This window comes from Podarcis cretensis (genome assembly GCF_951804945.1).
Source record: "Podarcis cretensis genome assembly, chromosome: 9".
Classification (NCBI taxonomy): domain Eukaryota; kingdom Metazoa; phylum Chordata; class Lepidosauria; order Squamata; family Lacertidae; genus Podarcis; species Podarcis cretensis.
Window position 1 is genome coordinate 38,113,158 of NC_137178.1, and position 16,019 is coordinate 38,129,176.

The 16,019-nt window shown below is 42.4% G+C and overlaps 1 protein-coding gene across 10 annotated transcripts in view; it reads right to left on the bottom strand.

Moving 5' to 3' along the window:
• LOC307223514 (uncharacterized protein) overlaps positions 1–16,019 on the bottom strand; it is a 135,837-nt gene that overhangs the window by 111,060 nt on the left and 8,758 nt on the right. For 4 of the 10 annotated variants that reach the window (XR_013842111.1, XR_013842112.1, XR_013842113.1 and 1 more), the window contains exon 2: positions 7,914–8,077. The exons of 3 other annotated variants lie outside the window; for them this stretch is intronic. The gene's annotated coding sequence lies outside the window, so the exon portion shown is untranslated. Of the gene's footprint in view, positions 1–7,913; positions 8,078–15,096; positions 15,188–16,019 lie in introns of all 10 variants that reach the window. 3 more of the 10 variants (XM_079989532.1, XM_079989530.1, XM_079989531.1) reach the window with 2 other exon arrangements.

Below are 16,019 nucleotides of genomic sequence, written 5' to 3' on the forward strand. Positions count from 1 at the left end.
CTGCTTGTGTGTAAAGCTGGGGAACAAAGTTGATTCCGTTCACATTTAAAAACCAACCTACCAAATTCACATTCTCTAAAACAATACAAAAACTGAAACACAACCATTATTCAGAATTCACGCTTCTCCACTTTTTTGCAAGGTGAAGTATGCATAAAATGCTTAAATTAGTAGAAATAATACACCAAACAGCAGCACATTGGACACAGCTGCTTTGCAAAATTATGTGTATTAAGAAAAATTACCGGTATATATCAAAATGTGCATATCTGGAGAAATTTTCACTAAAATGCTGGTGAGTTTTCATGAGGACTTTTAAAAAGCCTTAAACGGATGTCGAAATGTGGAGAACTGAACTGAAGATTGGGAGAATGAGAAACTGAGAGAAATCAAAATTGGCAGGTTCACCCATCCCTTGTTGAGCATGCCCAAGCTCTGTCCAAAATGCAGAGGTGGAGACAGCAGACAGTCCCAACCCCCCTCACCTACACTGATTCTACATGGATAGCTGACCTGAACAGAGCTAGTGCCTGACAATGAGGAAAGATCCATATGTCGACATTCCAGCTTCTATACAGCCTTGTTCTCTGTTACATCTGTTTGAGAGGCTGGTGGGAAATGTGCTCCACTACTCTTAGAGCAGCTGCTAGAGTAGCAGCTGTTTTAAAGGGTCACCAAGAAAAAGGCATCATAACATATCTCAGACGAGGCAGTGCATAACACAACTCGCTTCTTCCAAGCACATTATTTATATTTATGAGATGTCTCATAAAATAATTGTTCTAGGCGCCATATAAATAAAGAGAATAAAAATATAGCAATAAAAATCATACGGCAACAAAAACCGCAACTGACTTGAGGCGGCCAGCATAAAGACTCAAATTAGAAAAGCCAGCACAATAAAAGACTACATACAGCACAGAACGAAAACAACCACCAGATTACCACCAACTACACCAAAGGGGTTTGGATCAGATCTTAAGACTTGGAATAACAGAAAGGTATTAACCGGGGAATCAGCTAGACTGGTAAAGAAAAAGTGATTTACATGCATTGTATGTGTGATATTATATTGTGCCACCAGATGGTGGTGTGGAGTCCCGTTTTTCTCTACCTGTTTTCCCTGTTTAAATTTACAACGCTTTAAACTGAAATGCTTCTTTGATGTGCCTAGATCCAGCCCATATGCCAAAAAGACAGCAATGTGAGCACCAGGTGGGCTTCCTGGGGAGACTTCTATTCTCCAAAACTTTCCCACTTCTCCTTCCCTTAGGAAGATTTCAGTTCAGAAATGTCTTCCTACTCCGCAAGAGCCACAGGCTTATCTCACCAACAGGTGCAAATGGAGGCCCCCCAATCCAATCAAATAGCAACTGGGGTGGGGTGGGTGGGTATTCTGAATAAGAAGTGCAATCAGTGCAAATGTTAAACCCCTTCTGCCCCATGCCACAGTCCCAATCCACACCTTTTATGACTGTAATTCTGCACCTGAGGTTAGTAGGATCTTGTTCAATCCAACACAAAAAAAATCAACTCATCATTAGGCAGAGCCACTCCATGGTACATGGTCAAAGACTTCTACTTATTTTTTAGCTTCAGAACAAAAGTATGGCTGCTTGCTATAGCACAAAAAGAGCCAGCAGCTTGGGGCATCTAAGACCATAACTTGAGGTTTGGACCAATTTGTGTCTTATGCAAGGCTTCGTTGGCATAAGGCTATACTATGACATGCATAAGGGGTAGAAAATATGATCCTTTGGAAATAAAGGAAACACTAACCACTCCCTCAAAATGTTTTCAGTTTAAGACCCATATTCAGTTGCTGAAGCTTTGGACATGCAGAAAAAAATATAAGACTGTGAGTCCAATGGGGGGGGGGAGATTATGGAGAGGTATAAAACTAAAGTATTACAGAAAGGTGACATTTCAGTTATGCCCATACCTTATTTCTTCCAAACATTTCTTGGGACTGCTCTGTTTTGTGGAAGGGATTCAAATGCATACTGTTAATTGTAGGTTTCGGCAATTAAAGCGGAATAAAGGGACCCGTTGCCCGAGCATAACAAATCCACTTTAAAAAGAACTGAACTATTTGTGATTTGAAAAGTGATGGGGGAATGCATTGAAAAGTGTGGGATGAGTGAATGACTAATGGGAAGATGTATAAACATCCTGCAAACAAATGAGGGTGAATGCAGGAGGAATGTTCATTGTCATATGACTACCTCGCAAACAAATCAGAATGAATGCTAAATAAAGACCAGATATAATCTTACTGTGTAAGCTTTGCACAAGCAAATCAGGATGAATACGCCATACCCAGGTCCTCTGGTTTTTTTGTATAGCCTTGAAGTTATTTTACATTCAATACACCTCCAATCCTGAGTTGTTTATTTCTGTATAGTACACTTTTATCCTGGCTTCTCTCCATGGAGCTCAAAGTGGCATACTTGGTTCTCTCCCTTTCTTCATTTTTCTGCACAAAAACCATGTTTTCTTAGTGTGAGAAAGGTACTGACTATGTCAAGTTCAAACATGGCTAAGTGGGGATTTGAACCCAAGTTTCTCCAAGTCCTAGTCCAGCACTCTACACCACACTACTACACCACACTGGCTGTATACTTTTGCTTTCAGCTTAAACTCTGTTGTCTGCTGCCACAAGGAGGGAAACAGGAATTGTTCCCTCCTTAGTAGGGATAAGAGAAACTTAATGAGACTCTGCTGGGCTTTGTAAAAATGTTCAGCAAAACCCAAGAAAATATACAACATACTTTTCTTTGTTTTCCCATGTACTTTGGGCCAAACTCTACCCTCAGTTATGCACAGCCAACTGCCACCAAAATCCTATTATACAAGCTGAGCATAGATGTTTTAGGGATGAAAGTTCAAACCATACATGAGAAGGGGGAAAGATACAGATGCTTGAAACAATTCACTTTGTTCTCCATTGTATTGGACTTTGCCTTGGGGAGGGGGAGAAAAAAAGTATGCCTGTTTTATGAGAGTTCTTTTTATACTCTGACTCACAACATTGGTGCATGCATGTGGCTCTCAGACTGGTACTGTTCCCCAAGAATGGTCATCCTCTGCACCAAGGGTAGCTGAGAGATGCTCAGAAATTCCTCCAAGTCTGAGCATCACCCTGCCAAAAGCAAAACAAACACACTTGGAAACAATAGAGGGTTTAAAATCTTGATTAGAGTCAGCAATTGCATAAAACATGTGTAAGAAACCACTGAAAGAATTGATTTAAATAGAGATAGCTGAAGGGGAGCCTGCAACAAAATGCACTGTAGCACCCCAGGTGAATGTGCATGTGTGTCACCTGAATCTATGGCTGAGAGGGCTGGGGAAACAAGTTATCATCAGACTGACAGGAGTCCCTGCTCTTGCTTCATTTTGCTTAGTTTTAGAACACATCGTTTAAAAGTCAACCCACTCTGAATGAAAGTCTATGGAGCACTCGGCTTTTGCATGCAATTTGAGAACTGTTGAGAACTGAGAGGTCGGGTAGGTATTGGAAACTGAAACTAGCATCAGCCTGATCTGCAATATTAACAATAAACTATGTTGAAAGGTTACTGTAGGCTATTCTCAGCATAAGTGCAATAGGGGTCTAAATATTGTTGGATGACACTGCAGGGCTCTTGTGAACCACTCAACCTGTTCAGCAGTGTAATTCACATTGAATATTGCAGTTTGCCACAAAGCCCTCAGCCACAGCCCCTTCCAACCTGCAAAATGGAGACAGTAAACAGCATTTCCTTCAGAATTTGTGTTAGCAGGACAGGGCCTGTTTGTTTTTTAGAGTGACCCACACTAAATAAGACTCAAGTTTGAAAGAGCAGGAACTTGCCCAACTTTTTTTTTGCTCCTACCTTCAGAGTTGTGTTGGACACAGTTGTAATCAGCCCTACAGCTACGTTAAAATTGTGGATTTCTCTACTGATGTACTGTATATGGGCAGCTCTCAATTCCAACCCTGGGAACACTGAAAACCAAGAAATGACCTATCCAGACTGTGAGTGGTTTTCTCTGCACCTTCAATATATGTGTGTATCTCTTTCTCAATCTTCTGATCATTTCTGTCTGAGGAGGAAAGAGGAGATAAATGGAGTGAAGGACGGGACAGGAAGAGACACAGAAGTAGAGCTGCTTTCTTCGACTCTCCTCCTTTCCATCACCACCCTACCTTCTTGGCTTCAGGGCGTAGGAAGAGGGGTGCGCGGGATGCGGTCCGCCTTGGGTGTCACCCTGATGGGGGGTGATAAAATGGCAGGCGGCACTCGTCACCTGCAGTGTGCATGAGCCACACATCTCAGTGCCTGCAGGCTCCGCACTGTCTGCCCACTGCCTCCCCCCAAGTTGTAGGATGGCTGAGGCCCTGCTGTGCACCCCATCCCCATGGACGCCACGCACCCCATCCCGTATGGGTGCTGCATGCCCCGTCTTGTCCCTATGGGCTCTGCGTGCCCCATGGCGCGCAGCACCCATAGGGATAGCACAGGGCACGCAGCATCAATAGGGACGCTACGGCGCCCATAGGGAGGGCACAGGACGGGATGGCATGCACAGTGTACATAGCAATGGCACAGGATGTCATGCCCTGTTCCGTCCCTATGGGCACTGTGCCCTACCCCTATGGGCAGTTCGCCTCGCCCCTGGGCACACTGCCCTAGGTGCCCGAGAGGCTTCCTCTGCCGCCACTTGGCTTCTCTCTCAGCTGGGCTATGGCCCTAGGCTCCCTCCTGGACTGCCTCAGCCACACCCTCTTCTTCATTGGCATATTTCATTTCCCTATCGCCCAGTTATCCTGCTGACTCAATGCATGCCCAGTTCTCATTGGGCTGGTTGTCACCTGACAAGCAATTTTCCTGCTTCTCTTGTACTTATTGGTGTTCCCCCAAGCATGCCAGTCCCTCCATCCTCAGCATGCCTGGTCCCATTTGGGCTATGTATGCCAACACACTCTCCTCCAGACTTGAGATAAACTATAGGAAGGCTGAAAGTGGGGATAATGCTGGCATATTTAGGCAGAGATGCTAGCTTCATTTGAAAGAGGTTAAAACTAAAAAAAAAAAAACACCTGGAAATGCTCATTATAGATTAGTAGCAACTGAAACATGGGTATTGTTAAATAAAAATATTTATATTATATATAATATTTATAATACTTTTAACTTTTTCATGTTATGTATTTGATGTACCCTGTGATTCAGCAAGGACAAATTTCGCCATCACCTTTCCCATCAAAGCACTGCTACTAATTTACATTATCACAATGTCTGACCCTCAGTCTACACCACCTTGTGACCTGGATATGCAGTGTCAAAAGGTGAAAGGGCAACTTGCTGGATTGTCTTTTGTTAATTCATTCACTTAGCACTGCTTCATGGCGCTTTTAATGAAGAGCACCTACAAAGTTTGCGATTTGTCATGGTTTTAACAATTTTCATGGATTTCAAAACACAAAGCAGGGTTAAAGCAAAGACTTTATGGTAGATTTGAGGAGAATTCATTTTATGGGCTTCCTTCTACCCTGTAGACTATTTTAATCCTTTTCCAGCAATATATAACCAGACAACTGTCTTGTGCAAAACCTGAGGAATGTAGTCCAGCAGAGACACCAAAATCCATCAACATTCCATAATGTGGTCTTTGGTTGAAATATACAAATTAAAGCTGACCAAGATGCATTTATTTATGTAAAATGTATATCCTGCACCATCAACTGCTAGGCCCCAGGGCCAGCAAATATATAACAATGTTTTTAATGCAGTAATTAATTACTATGAGAATATAAATATAACAATAAACAGTAGCAAAAATTTCATCTGCTTTTGAACTGGCAATTTGATGATGAAATATCTCTCCTGTGGGTTGTGGTAAAAAGGCAATTGACCATAAAAATTAGAAAACTGGATATACAGTAGTCAAAGCAGGATCCATCTCAACTGACCTTATTCACTTCAAGGTCTGAAGCAACCTGTCATATTTACAAGTGTTATTTCAGACATGACAGGAGTGGAACAAAATTGGGGTGGGCCCACCAATGCACTGCAGCCCCCTCCTCAGCTTGCTTTTTTGTGTGCATTTAACATCTGCAGAACTCTAAAGTCTATCTTAGTAGAGCCAAAACAAATATGGTTCCATAAATAATAGTAACCAGCATCAGTAGTGAGAAGAGCTCACACTACATAGTTTCCTTCTGGCCCTTATCTAGCTATTGATTTAATATTCTAGTGACTAAAATTTGACCTGACATGTGTCCCAGCTTAGCCCATGACCTCATATGTGGCATCAGGGATGAGGCAGGTAGAGACACGGTTGTGTGACTTAAATCCTCACACATCCTCGCAGAAAGCTGGTTGCTGAGTGGTGACTTTAAGCCTGGAGGATTGGCTATGCAATCGACTTCCCTGTGGGGAAGTCAGTTCAAGCGGAATGCAGGCTTGAAGTTGCTGCCCACCAGCAGGTGGGCATTTACTTCAAGCCTGGTGATCAGTGGCTCATCGAAGCACTGTGCATAGTTCTTTGCAAGCTTTGTGTGATGTTTTGAAGTCCCAACCAGCATTAGCCGACATCATTGTGATGCCAGGTGACTGGCAGGTGAGCGGCCCCACCCACAAGTCAAATTTGACCCATAGGAGGTAGGAGAGCTAAAGATATGGCCTGCTAGCCAGCTCCCATTCCCTGTTCTTATCTTTTGATTTTTTTGGCTGGTAAGCAAACATACTTTTTTTAAATAAAAAAAACTAGTTCAGTGTGTGTGAACTTTTGAATTTAACTTATTTCACTAGATTCAGTGGGCTTATTTTTTACCAAAGCATTTTGATCCAATACCTGGAAGCCTATAAAAGAGACTCTCAATCAAATCCACACCTCCAATGGCTTACAAATCTAAAACCAAATAAATAAATAAATAAATAAATAAATAAATAAATAAATAAATAAATAAGCTGTGTTTATTTACAGTTTCTTACTGTGCACCCATTTTAGGTGTGACTAACCAATCTGTGTAAAGCCTTTTTCTTTTAAAAAAAAAAGTCAAATCAATGCCAAAACTTTCTCACAACGTACTGAGTTTGAGTGCTGAAAATATGTGCATGAAAATAATTAATACTAATGAAACTTGAGCTAAGGCAAAAGCCCAGGTTTTGAGGTTTGGAAGTTTGGGCTTATTGAAGCAAAAGAATTTACATTTATGTCTTATGCTCTCTTGCTTCAACAAAAAGTGGAAATATCAAATGACTAAGAAAAACCAGCAACTACCAGATCTATCACATTAACACTTGTGTCAAGAAGGTGGGGTCTTCTGTTGCTCAGTCAAATCATTCTGAATCAAGTTATTATACATTTCATCCAAAGGGTCAAGGGGAGAGTACAGCAGCTGAATTTATCTCAAAAGGCAACCATGCTGTGCAATGCCATTATGCAGCACACAAAAATGTTGACAAATGACCTGTATGGAGTAAGATTACTGTGGAAAAAGTGTGCCCATACTTTGGTACTTACGGTTGTAGAAGGCCTGTCTTCTATTACAAGTGTGTTTTGATTTCAGCAATCTATAATATTCTCATAAAACTTTGCCACAGACTGCCTTGACATATGCTAAATTGTATGTTAAATTGCTCACTATTAGTTATGTCACAGTGCAACCCTGTTTACTCAGAAGTTACCCAGTGGGATCAGCTGGGCTTGCTTTCTAGTTTAGTGCTCTTAAGGCTGCAGCCTCACTATGTTTAAGTTCACCGGACTTAAGGGATCTGGAGAAAATACCAGTGCCTTTGATCTCCAGCCATATATAAAAGCCATGAACTATGGAGTAGTATTTAACAATGACATGACAGTGTGATGTGACAACCCACCATTCTCAGTGTAATCAATTAAGCCTTGGCAAACTCAAGGCATACCTGGAAGCTGAGCTACAGCATGATCTAGTAGCAACCACTGTTGACTCCAGGTTTGGGGGAGGCCTTGGACAAGATCCTGTATGTGGGCCCACCTTCTCCTCGTCACTGTCCTTAAAACCCTTTGAAAGCAGATTCCCAGATAAGCCCCACCTCCCAGGAAGTCGCTATACAGAGATTTAAAGCAGAGGTAAATCCTTAATGGGCAGGACAGATCCAGCCTGATCTTCCAGGCTTTTCTGTTCTTATGCTAAATATTTCCTATAGCTGAGCTTGCATTGTGGGGGAGGCTAGAGTGCAATTTCACCACCCATACTGATGTTCCTACTACTGTTTTGCAGAACCAGACCTTACATCCCTGTTGTCTACTAATCCAGGGTCTGCCCCACACTTGGACATTTTTAAAGGGATAGCCCCTTTGCTTGGAGTCCTTGTTGCCATCCCATTCTTTCAAAGTGGGTTTCCTAGCATCTCTGGTGGCAGAGGCTAGAAGGTCATGAAGTTTCCCATGGAGAGCATAGAAGTTCTTGAGGATTGTGTGTCCAATGTAGGGTTTTTTTGTTGTTGTATGGCTTAGGACTATCTAATTCCAGGGGTTCTAGTAGCTTGAAAGTGAGGTCCCGGCTACTGGGCCAAAGTTCAGTCCCATAGATGCTGGAATCTGCTCCTGGCTCCTCCACAGTCATAACCGAAGAACTAGTGTTCTCTAGAATTTTGTGATAGCTCCTTTTCTGAATTTGTCTACTAGCCATCTAGCTGGAGACTAGATGGAAACTTGGTGCAAAAGGAAAGGGGTATTGGATGGACAGCAGACTTGAGAGATTTTCTTGCTTTTTACTAGAACAAAGCTGAGGCTGGTTGAAACATAGCGGTGGCGATGGAAGAGTGAAGGAACTAGGTGCCATGATTTTTCCCCAGTACAAAAACCAAGTTCATAATCATGTCAAAAAGGATTTCCTAAATAGGGAGACAGAAATCCTTGGCGATCTACTGCAGATCACACAGATACTGATCACCTTCTGCCCACCCCAGGTTTGCCTTGTTCCTGACATGCTAGTTTTCTATGTGGAAGAATTTTTTCCTCCGTTTGTATGGAGAAACTTCTAAACTATGAGAGTCTCCACCTGCAGTCTGCAGATACACCCCAGATACTGGTTTGTTACCTCAGTAAAAAGTAGGCCACACACAAAGAAGATGATTGAACCCCCCCCCCCCTTTTAACATATCATTTTGAGAGGCTATGTTATTTCTTCCCTCCTTCCTTAAGCAATGGAAAGTTCAAGGGAGCCTTTCTAAGGCATGCTCTCTTTTTTTTTTCAAATGAGAAAACATACTAGAGTTTATTTGTTATATAGATTTGAGACTATTCTATTTTTCTGCCTGTGATTTAATTTTATAGATAAGAATCTCTCTTCCACTCTTGCCCGTTACTCATACTCTGTTTTGACCCCTTAAAACTATTGGTCTGAAACCACACAATGCTCTGCAATCTGCAGCCCAGGTACCCACATCAAGGGATCTGAAGCATCTTATTGGTGGCTTCTGGCTTTGCATCAAAGCCAGACCTTCCTCCAAGTATAATTCCTAACAATAAATTTGTCTCCTATAAATCCATTCTGTTTTCACTAGCTGTAACTCATAGACTGCTATTCCTTTATTGTTATAGCTTTGTTTACTGTCTTTCTGGTATTTCTGTTACAAATTTAAAGACCTCGTGGGACCTGTATATCTCAGTCTTTATTCATTAGCCATCAAAAATGTTTCTCTTAGTAGCAGCAGTTGTTTGTTTGCTTGTTTGTTTCTGTGTTTTAAGTTGAGAGATGAAAAATTGCCATTGCATGCCTCTTGTCACAATGTGACATGGTTCTAACAGGGCTGCATACCTCCTCTTTGACAGCATAGCTATGGCCAAGCCTTTTTGCTGAACCAGGAAAATCTAAAGCATCCCATCTCTGGAAAGCTATTTTGGTTGTGACCTTTTTTGAACATGCTCTTTACCTTTTGGGGATCTACAAATTAGCTTTTAAGCCTGCCCTCAACTGATTTTATTTATTTAGTTTGTTATATACCACCGTTCATTTCAAGAGGAAATACCAAGGCGGTGATGTGCTCAGCATTCTCTGAAGCTGGCAATAGGATGTGATGGAAGATTCTTTTTCCTAGATCTCACCTGTGAAGGGACTACCAGGAGGACCTCACCTGCTGCTCTTAGAACATGGGCAGGTCAATGTGAAGGAAGACATCTGGTACTTGAGGATGCTATGGTAGTGGAGAAAGAAGCCTTATTTGCTATCACCACTGCTACATGGAAGACACAAAGATGTGCTCGTACTCATGTTCAGTCAGATTCATTCAGGAATTTTTGCCACCTGCATTTTAGCCATTGTCCTTCTTGCTTCAGAGCCTGAAGTTCCCCAGTATGCCAGGGAGATATCTGAGCTCCACAATGTTAGAGAGGGCATTTATTTTGTTCTTGTTTGTTGCATTTATATTCTACCTTTTCTTCAAGGACCTCAATACGGTTTACATGGTACTCCGACTCCACATTTAAGCTTGTGAAGAGGCTGAAAAGCAGTAACTAGCCTAAGGTCACCCAGTAGCTGTTTCAGTGTTGTTTTTTAAATTGTTGTGACCCTCCTTGGAAACTTATGTTAAAGAATGAATAATAAATATTCTAACAAGAACAATGACCGCACTCTGAGCAACTTGTCAACCATAGCATTTGCTCTATAGTGTAGAGCAGGAGTGGGGTACGTTTTTGGCTCTGTGGGCCTGATTTGTATCAGATCTAGCCTTATTGGCCAAATTGGACAGATGGGGGCACCTGTCAGTCACCTCTATCATAATGTTGTCAGGTGATTTGGCACTTTGAGGTTACAAAGTCAGGACATCATGCAGGGTTTGCAAAGAGCCCTGTGTGGTGATTTAGAATGCCTTATGCTTTGACTTTACTGCTCATCAGCTAATAGATGGTACAGATGAAGCCTGATTTCTGCAAGCATTGATTGAGTGAGAATGGAGAACTTGCTAGCACACCTGATCCAGCAGGTTTCAGCTCTCAGTGGCTGCATGACTGAGCCAAATTCTGCTTTCCCTTGCCAATGGGAGTGCATTTTAAGGCTTCCTATGTATTGGCAGCTGCATCTCAACTTGCCACACACCTGAAATCACATGTGACATCTGGTGTGGGGCAAGTGGGCATGGTTTGGGGAAAATGACCAAATCTGAACCCCTAGTGGGCCAGATATGGCCCACAGTTCAGAGGTTCCCTACCCCTGCTGTAGTGCTTCAAGCCTTGTATGCAAAGAAAGAGCCAGGACTGCAAAGGAATAATCTTCCTTTGAATTTTCAGTGACCTGATGTCATATGCTGCCAGGGGATTGACAGATTGCTTCTAGTTCCACAGGGACCCCAAGTCCAGAAAATTCACCTTAAAGGTATTAGGAAAAAATGAAATTCAGCTGAGATTTTAGTAGGGGTGGAGAACTTGTGGGCCTCCAGATGTTTCACTGTACCACCCATCATGCTGGCTGGGGCTGATGGGAGTTAGAGTGCAACAGTATCTGGGTGACATGATCCCCAACTCTGGATTGTACCATAACTTGCATGAAACGCAAGTCTACAATTACTTCAGTCAAATAGTTAATTTTTTTCATTAATTTTTTTCCAATCCATACAATGAGAGACAGACTATTTCTGGATCTCATATATCTCATATTGGACAATACTTTTTGGTGATGTTTAAATACATGGGAAGAGTTCACTGCAACCTCTCTGGTATTTTGTTGAAACAAAGGAGGGAAAGAGTCCATAAATATCTCCAGTAGGAGCATGTATGAGACAGAGACAGACCTGGTGGCAAATATAATATTGTCTCATGCCACCAACATGAGACCACCAGAGAAGCACAAGACAACCAAACAGAGGATGGAACAAAACAAAATAAAGAAACAAGCCTGAATTCATGCAAAAACATTTGGGAAAGGCTTGGATTTGGTCTGGAAACATTTTAGAACAGCACATTTGCCTTGTTTGTTTTTCTAAATCAGTGCACTCTCCCTTAATTCACTTTTAAGATACAAACTTCTGAAGGGAGTTGTCTCAGAATCAATATTTTACATCTTGTACACATGTTGAGCAGCTCCCCCCAATTCTCCATTGTGTGCCTCCCCGTATCATTGATGCTAGCATTTTTATTTAAACAAACTAACAAAAGGATAAAGGGTAAGCAAAGCAAGTCTTCACTGCATTTCACAAGATTTTAAGCAGAGTTAGCAGAATATAGGTTTTAGTTCTGCTTGCCCCTCTCAGCAGTTCATGCTGTTCTGAAACCTGTTCTCAAATTTCTCAAAAATAATAATAATTCCTACCCTGTGAAAGGAGCTTCCAGCTTTCTACCTCATTCTCAGAGTGCTTTGGGATGGAGTTTACCTTGTTGTTACAAGGCAGACATGGGTAGTTTGTTTCCCCTTCCCTTTCCATTAAGCATTTCACCCAACACTTCCGTGTCTTCCCAGCTGTTTGCACATCCTGAGCTTCCCCTCAACTTCAGTTGAACCATGGGAAACCAGTTACTGATCATAGGTTCACTGATTTTGTTTTTAAGGGAAGTTCCTCCTGTTACCTCTTTAAAAAAATAATAATCCAACACTGATGCCTCTAAAAAAAATTAAAAGATTTAACATTAAAAATAAAAACAACAAACAGCTGCCAGATATATAGATAGTAAGAAGCCTCCCCACTTTCCCAGGCTTACAGGAAAGCCCATCTAAGGATGCCATGGGGCTTTCAAGAAGCACAGGTACCTGAGAAGGGTGCAGAGTGTAGAGCATTAAAGAGATTAGATGTACAGTGGTACCTCAGGTTAAGTAATTAATTCGTTCTTAACCTGAACGCACCACATTCTTAACCTGAAGCACCACTTTAGCTAATGGGGCCTACTGCTGCCGCCGCGCTGTCGGAGCACGATTTCTGTTCTCATTCTAAAGCAAAGTTCTTAACCTGAAGCACTATTTCTGGGTTAGCCGAGTCTGTAACCTGAAGCGTATGTAACCTGAAGCGTATGTAACCTGAGGTACCATAATTCAAAGGATGCTTGCTAACAACACTTGGACACCTTGAAAGTAGGATAAGCAACAACACAAGCCCTGTGCCCCACTCATGAGAATTACACTAAAATTTGACCTCCCCTCTGATAATTTCTTAATGAAGGAAGTTGCCTTATACTGTCAGACCATTGCTCCATTTGCCTCAGTACTACTAACACTGACTGGCAGGAGCCCCAGGATTTCAGGCAGAGATCTCTCCCAGCCATATGTACAGTGGTACCAGGGTGCCAGGGATTGAAAGCTGACCCTTTTGCACCCCAAGTTTATGTTCTGCCAAAGAACTAAAGGTCTTTTTTTCTCATTAATTGATAGAGAAAGGTGGGTGGGTGTGCAGAATAAAGGTTTGGCACAGCACGATGCTATGACCAACACACATTGTGAAGATCCCATACACAAACAGCACTAAGCTCCTTCTGGCCAAGAGCATGCCTCGGATCATGTAAAATACAGTATTGGGGCTGTATAAGGATGCGCTCGTAATCAGTTCATATGATCACAGCAGCACATTCCAGCTGCTCTGATCACAGAGAGCTCTGTAGTTGGGGTCAAGTGCTACCCAATTCACATTTCCCTTTCCCCACATTAGCACCTGCCCAATCATGGACGCGGGTGGCGCTGTGGGTTAAACCACAGAGCCTAGGACTTGCCGATCAGAAGGTCGGCAGTTCAAATCCCTGTGACGGGGTGAGCTCCCGTTGCTCGGTCCCTGCTCCTGCCAACCTAGCAGTTTGAAAGCACGTCAAAGTGCAAGTAGGTAAATAGGTACCGCTCTGGCGGGAAGGTAAATGGTGTTCCCGTGTGCTGCTCTGACTCGCCAGAAGTGGCTTAGTCATGCTGGCCACATGACCCGGAAGCTGTACGCCGGCTCCCTCGGCCAGTAAAGCGAGATGAGCGCCGCAGCCTCAGAGTCGGTCACAACTTGACCTAATGGTCAGGGGTCCCTTTACCTTTTTAATCATGGATTGGAAGTGCTCACTATGCAAACTCATTTTACCCCCAAGTGTAAAGTCACTTAGTAAATAGGAAAGTCAATTCTCACTAGGGATGGAGAGAAACAAATTGTGTTTCTCTCAATTTCTCGGTCTTAAATTCAGTTTACCCCATTTCAGCATCAGTTTGCATTTTTTTCTTTAAAAAATGAAAACCCATGCACTTTTAAATATAATTTCCTCTCCAATATAGATAGTTTTGCAAGCAATTTTCCTTAGCATTGTGCATTTTTGCTCATTCTGTTCCCTCGTATTTGCATACTGGTATACATTTCTACTTGGAGTAGTGCAGTGCAAAATTCAGAGATATGCAAAATTCAGGTGTCTGCATTTCATTTCAGGTATTGGGGAGGGGAGTGCAAATTTGACTGCATTGCCTTAAAATGTGAACCATCAATATCTTTCCCCATCCTTAGTTCTCAAATAATTGGTGGTGGTGGTGGTTTGTGCCCTGCTCCTTGCCTTACAAATAGTTTTCTTTAATTAGCCTGGCAAGCTGTCACCTACTATGCAAATCTAGTTTTCCAAACCTTTACAACCCCTCTCGCAACAATCTGTGCCAATGGGGCAAACTCTCCTTTTGCGGAGGTCAAGGTTTCAACAGACCAGCACGGTTTTGAACACAGGTTACGTAAAATAGAGAGGAGGATAGCAAATGTGTTGACTTCCAAATACTTTGGACTACAATTCCCATAGGCTTGGCCAAAAACATGGATGTTGTAGTCCAGCAACATCTGCAGAGCACCATTCTGGCTGCTCCTGAAATAGAGGGTTGCAGTTCAAATACTGAATACTTTGTACAATTTAACATCCAAAGAGCAAGTATTAACTTTAGTAACTGGAGGCTTTTTATATATCATCCTAACTTATGGTTATCCACCCTGAGGTTTTGGGGTGGGGTGCCTCAGAAATATGAACCAATGAATAACAAACAATATCGGGCTGATATATTTTTGTTTGGCTTTTGTCAGTATTTTAAACTTCATTCTGAAATGTGCTTCAAGACAAGTCTAGGAGATGGAGGCAGATTAAACGTCTTCACAATCCCACACAAACACACGCACAGAGAGAACATTTTGCCATAATCACCTGCTTGTATTTATTCCTGTCCAGTTCTGCTAGGTCCTCTGGGGAAGAGTCAAGAGGGGAGCCTTGTGCCAAGGAGAAATAATGCAGCACTCTGTGCCAAAAGGAAATGTAGGATAATAACTATAATGAGGCTGAGTAGGGTGGCCAGGGAAAGAGCCTGTGGCTTCAAGAAGTGCAATGTGTCAGCGAGAGAGAACAGCGGCCTCGCTGGCATGATTGCAGCCGGAGCCTCAAGCTGTAAATCACTGCGCAGCCAACATGTCAAGAATGTTTGGCCACCCCTGACGCTCAGGCATCAAGCAACAAAATAACCTACTGTGCTAACCTCAAGTGGATAAGCCATGTGAACAGGCCAAAGGCCCAGTGTCCAGGTCAAATTGCCAAAACTCAATTACTTTAAATCAAGAGGCCAGAAGTGATGAGAGTATATCTTAGAAACGTAATGGGGGTGGGGAGAAATTAGTTCAAAACACAATCTCTAAATTTTCTCATTCGTATTGAGAAAGCCGCTCCAATTCGGACTTTCAAAAGTAATCTGACATATACACATTTAATCCTGGCCCGATTCTGACACACACAAACATGTCAATTTAGTGTTGCCGTTAACAAGTTGAGCTGCTTTCTCCATACCACAGTCATAATCTCCATGGTCATTTTATAGCGGGGTGGATAACCTGTGGCCCTCCAGATATTGCAGGATTGCAGCTTCCATCATTGTTGGCCATTAGCCATGCTGTCTTGGTTTGATGGGTGTTGGCGCTCAATATCCTCTAAAGGGCAAAAGCTGCACGGAAAGATTTAGCTACCTAAGAGAATGTCTTCTTGATAAATGTTTAGTTTTCCAGGGGACAATTTTTTCCTCTCCCCACCTCCAATACTATTAAGATTCATTTTAAAATGGGATGTGTACTAGATTCAGCTGA